The following is a 5,671-nucleotide window of genomic DNA, read 5'->3' on the forward strand; positions in this document are numbered from 1 at the left end:
GGCGGGGCAGGGGACCCGCGGAGCCGCACACCCGGCAGCTGCTCGAGAGCCGGTCCCGGCCTCCTCTCACCGACACACGTGCTCTCTGCCTCCCTGCGCCCCAGGACAGACACCCAGCGCCCTTCCAACTCCCTGCTGCACTCGCGCAGCAGCAAGGGGTGTCCCCAGCGCCACCGGGAAGCCACCGGTGCCCAGCAAGGCACAGGGCGAAGAGGCTGCCCGCACGCCTCCCACAGCCCCTCCAGCCCCGGGCGAAGGGAGAACACCGCGACCCTCCCGCTCCATCGCAGCGATGCCCGCCGGAGCCAGCAGGACCGAAACACCCAGCTCCGCCACAGAAGGCCAGAAAAATTTGGCTGCACCAACCTGGGACACCAGCCCAGATGCTTCCTGACTCATTTGCTCAAATAATATTTTTATTATACACAGATTGCTCATGACACAATGGCACCATTTTTTAGCAACCTGCTTTGTCCCGGCCCGCTGCGGGGACGGGGTGCAGTACCTGCCAGCGGGAGCAGGAGGAGGATGGGAACACGCTCCCCATGGAGCACTCGTCCCATCTCCAGCTCTGGGCTGAGACATGCTGGGGGGGCCCCAGGGTGTGCAACTGCCACCCAAAGAGCACCTACAGCCCCCGGGTGGAATCCAGCCCTCGCACAGCACCAGGGAGGAAGGCGCAGAGACTGTGGGGCCGCTGTGCACCCACCTGGCCGCTGCCAGGACCAGAAGCAGCCATGAGCTCTCGTGCTGACCCCAAGGGTGGCTCCTGCCCTCCTCCCCTGGCCGGAGCCGCTCCTCCCCGCAGCGCCTGCGGGTCTCACACAATGGGGAGGGACACAAAAGGGACAGAGAAGGGGTCTGACGTGAGGCTGGTCACAGCACTCACACCACATGCTCCAGCCCATGGCTAGTAGCCATCTGTCCTCCGGGCCGACTGGCCACGCGCTGGGATTCACCACCCCCAAACCCGAGCAGTGTCTGTCCCCTCGCGCCCAGCCCCACAGGCGCTGCAGTGAAGACAGGGCTGCGGGACGGGCTGCGCTCGTGGATCCCGTAGAGCGCCTCAGGTTTTCACGCCGAGGAGGCAGGTGGCCCCTCAGTGCCCGGGCCCCGGCGTGGCAGGAGCACGTGCTCACGGCGGCACCGCACGGAGCTTGAGCCTGACTCTGTTGCGTGTTACCCGCCCGTCACCACACAGGGGATTCTGCTAAGCCTGGTCTTACCCATCTGCCTAAAGGAGCTGCTCTCAGTTTGCTTCCAAGGGGAACCGCTCTCACAGAGTTTTAAGAGCCTGTGACAGAAGATGCTACTGTGCGCGGCCAAAAACCAGAACAAATCCAGTCCCTGTTTCCCTGGCTGCTCCATGCCACAGGAATTGGCATTTTCTCTGAGCCGTGTGGAAGCCGTGCCCGCATGCTCCGGGGGTCCCCTCCAGCCCCCTCGGCGAGCGCCCTGCTCTCCCCACCGCAGCTGCACAAGCCCTCATTGTGCAGGCGCCCAGCCGAGGGGGCGGCAGCGCAGGAGCAAAGACAAGGTGTCTCCGAGTGGAGGATGTGAACATGAACCTCCCAGCCGGCTTCCTTCTCCCCCTCTCCACCTCCTTCAGCTTTTTTAAAGAAAATAAACACTAGCAGAACCTTCCATTCACTGTCCCCGTCCAGCACGCGGGACGCACAAAGGGACATTGCTGTTGCACCAACAGAGGGTCCCCTGAACGGCGGAGCACAAAGGCTGCCTGTGTCCCGCCGGCAGCCAGAATGTCAGAGGGATTATTATTATTTTGGGAGGGGGTCGGGGGGTGATTTGGTCCTGAATAAGGTCTCAGTTCAGCTACTTCCAGTGCCCCGCACGCAGCATCAGAGCTCCCATTTAGCCGAGGTGAGCTGGAATTCCCACCCAGCCCATTAAGCGGATTTACGGTTCCATGAAATGAGGCTGGTAGCAGCCAGCGCGATAACGGCCCCAGGCTCAGCCCGAGCCCTCCGGGACCTCCAGGAACCACACGCGTCTGACACCCACGGGCACAAGCACCAGAGAGCCACCACGCGGCGGGGGGCAGCCCCTCTGCCTCTTCCCCGGGTGGGGAGGCTCCTCGTCACACAGACAGCCAGGATTTCCAGGCAGGGCCGGACGGCGCTTCCCACCCTCTCGGCTCCCCAGACCCTCCTCGCACAGTTCCACTGGCTGCGAAGGGCAGTTTCCACTCACACGGCTCCATGCGATCAAAGCTGCATCCACCATCGCCCCTCGGGAGCGCCGGGACTGCTGCTTGTGCGGACAGAGGATAAGCAGATCCTCCGGGCTGCCCTGACAACCAGTGCTCCAGCCAGCAACCTACTCGCCCCCCATCAGCCCGCGGAAGAATCAAATCCCAGAGCCAGAACCCTGCCCTGAAAGCGCCGTGGCACTGGACAGAAAAAGCAGGGCAGAACCTCACGTCAGCGGGGCCCCTCTCGGCCCTGGCAGGAGCACCGAGCCGTGCCAGCGTCCCCTGGGGCTCCCCCAGAGCTCGGGGCTGGTGGGCAGCACCCTGCACAGCACCCACCTCCCTGGTGCTCAGCAAGCTAAGACTAGCTTAACCTTTGTGCGTGCCAGCAACCACAGGGAGGACTCCATGCTGTGGCTACAGCCCCTCCAGGACAGGGGGGTGTCAGACCTTCCGCAGCCATCCCTAAAGCAAGGAGGAACCCAGAGTTTAGGGGAAGGGATAATCTTTACCGTTGCAGGTAAAATGTAAAAGTCTCCCCAGGCAGTGGGAAGCTTTGTCCCTGCTGCTGACCCAGTCTCGGCCACCAGTGGCTTAGAGACAACTGTGTCCCACTCCACTGAGCTGCCAGGTGTAAGCGGGAGGACGTCAGACTTCTGCTTCCTTCCTCTGAACCACCACAGCCCTGGGAGGGACGAGGAGATGGTTGGAGAAAGTCAGAAAGGCCCCTGCCTCTGACCGGGCGCAGCCGGCCGCCTGCAAACAGCCCGGCCAGGGGAGGGCAGGACTGGAGCCAGCAGACCCCGTCTCCTCGCTGGCCTCCCACCCAGAGAGAGCCTGGAGGCGGCCAGGGCTCGGGCAGGGTGCTGGCGCTCGCAGTCCCACCAGCTCTGCAGCACACTCGGGATGCGACGCCCGAAAGGTGACGTGGGGTAGCACAGCCCGACCCCCGCCACAACTTACTTGGACAAGCCACTTTACAGAACCGTTGCCCAGCTCGCTCAAGTGCTGCCTCAGCCAGGCCGAGGATCTGCCTCCACGACCCCTCCCGCAGAGCCTTTGCTGCGGGGCCATGCAGCAGAGCCCCCGACAGCGCAGCCACAGCGGGAGGGCGGCAGCTGCAGCTTCCCAGAGGTCTGGGGCTTTGCTGCTGGCTTCCCGGAGGCTCGCGCGGCTCCGGCAGCTCTGCCTGGGGCACAGCAGCAGGGAAAGCAAAGGCTCTGCAGGATCTGTAAAACCCTGGCATGTGGTGTCGCTCCAGAAACGGGAGCCTGTTGATGTAACTTGCAACCCGAGCAGCGAGCAGTAAAAGCGAGCACTTTTATTTGCGAGCAGCAGCCTGGCTCGCTCCAGCACCTACACAGACACCCACTGCTCAAGGGGGCCCAGCACAAACCAGCAAGGCCCAGCATCGGCTTCCCCACAGACTGTGGCGCGAGGGCGGCTGGGGACGTTCCGCGGGAGGAGCGGGCGAGGAGCTCCCGGAGCCTGGGAACAAAGAGGTGCCTCTGCAGCAGGGAGCAGCTCGGGGGCCGGGGCAGGGGGCTGTGCCATTGCAAATTAGCTGTTTTACAGGAGCCCTGGGAGCAGCTCAGCTCTGTGGAAGGCTCCAGCTCGTTTTCTGTGATTGAGCCCATTCTTACCCACCTCTCCATCTGCGCGGCCAATCTCCTCTGAAAGCGGGAGGGCGCTGCCTGCCAGAGGAGAGGCCCCGGAGGCTCCTGCCAAGGCAGCGGGAAGCGCTGCGAGCACGAGAGCAGGGCTGGACGTGCCTGGAGCAGGAGCTCCGGCCCAGCTGTCAGCGCCGGGAGGCTCTCCCCACCTTCCTGGGAGCTCAGAGCTCCGAGCGGGCTCATCACTGAGCTCTTTCTCCAGGCGCCAGGCCTCAGGGCCAAGACTCTTGCACCTGAAGCGAGGTGCGCTTGGCAGGAGGGCTGACAGAACGAACGGGGAGGGGGGAGCTCCAGCGTGCCCCCGGGAGGTGGGAGCCCTGCATCCACGGCCACGGTGTCACCGGCAGCGAGAACACCCCTGCCCACACGCAGAGCGACCAGAACAATTCTTCCGCACCATGTCGAACAACTACAGGAATATAAACCAAAGGCCACAGCTCTGCTCACGTAGCAGCAATTTACAGAAAACCTCACCAACACCCCACAAACCCAGCCAAGCTGGGAGGAGGGTCTGTGCCCGGCAGAGGGGGAGAGGATGGCCGGGCGACGGGCACGCGCGTTCCGCTGCCTTCCCCAGGCAGAGGGTCGCAGGCTGCGTTAGGGCATTAATGGCCCAACTCGGGGTGATTTGAGATCCCAAACGCCCTGTGCACACCCTGTGTGACACGGCCGCTTCCCCAGGGCTGGCTGGCAGAGGGAAGGGCGAGGAGCCCTCTCGGGGTCTCCCATGCGCCCGGGGACACGGGCTCCCACGGGACCGCTGGTGATCTCTGGCCCACCCAGAGCTTCAGCAAAGCCCAAAGCCACGCAGTGAGTCTGCAAAGAGAGGGTTGCAGATGCCAGGCCAGACCAGACGGGCAGCGCCGGCTGCTCCCAGCCCACAGCACCTTCCCGGCAGGGCAGGGCAAACTCTGCAGCTTTAAGAGTCCTCCCCTCCCAGCCCAAAGTGTCAAGGAAAAATCTGACACGTTTTTTCTGGTGGATGTTAACGGACAAGCTAGAACAGCCAGTTGCCTTTTCCATTCATTTTCCACACAGCCCCCTGGGACGCTCGCTAATGAAAGAGCCGATTGTGCCCCTGCAGAGGAGCAGGCAGGTAGGGCGGGAGCAGCGCTGGCTCCGGGAGCCCAGCCCGGCATTCGCACACACCTCGGGAAGGGGTGTGCAGGGGGGGTGCCCTGGGGCAGAGACCCCACTGCAGGCTGGCTGAGAGAACAGCCCAGCCCTGCGACTACCCGGGGCGGACGTTCAGGTCCTCACAGGCTTTGCGAGACGACGGCCCAGCAAGCGCCACCCCGGGGCACAGCAGCCTGGCAGTGCCAGGAAGGAGCTCACCCCAACCCTGGCACGGGGTAGAGCCCGAACCAGCCCCGTGCCCCTGCAGGGCACAGGAGGCCCCTCTCCCCGTTCAATACCAGCCTCTCGCAAGCGGCAGAGCTTTGCTCGGAAAAGACAGAACGAGCCTCTTCCAGCCCCGCGCAGCCGCCCGTGCGGCCCAAGCCCTGAATGGCCGCCTTTATGTGGGAGCTGCTGTCACGAGCCACGCTCCGGCGACCGCAAACGGCAGCAAATAGCTGAGGGGTTTGCGGCACCCTGGCTGACGGAGGTACGGCTTCCGCACGGCCCGGCCCCGACGGGCGGCCCCGGGTGCACAATGAGTCCTTGTTCCCCCCCAGGGCTGGGGACTGCACGGGAGCGGCTGCGGCCACGGCCTCTCCCCGCCGCCACGCGCCTGCGGGACTGGCGGGGGCCGAGGAACCCCGGTGGGTCCGGACCGTACGTACGTTTC

The 5,671-nt window shown here is 64.5% G+C and overlaps 1 protein-coding gene across 1 annotated transcript in view; it reads right to left on the reverse strand.

The window, feature by feature from the left end:
* The window catches only part of WWP2 (WW domain containing E3 ubiquitin protein ligase 2), a 37,174-nt gene that overhangs the window by 31,137 nt on the left and 366 nt on the right, over window positions 1-5,671 (reverse strand).

Source organism: Athene cunicularia (assembly GCF_003259725.1).
Source record: "Athene cunicularia isolate RWA chromosome 11 unlocalized genomic scaffold, athCun1 chr11_part2, whole genome shotgun sequence".
Classification (NCBI taxonomy): domain Eukaryota; kingdom Metazoa; phylum Chordata; class Aves; order Strigiformes; family Strigidae; genus Athene; species Athene cunicularia.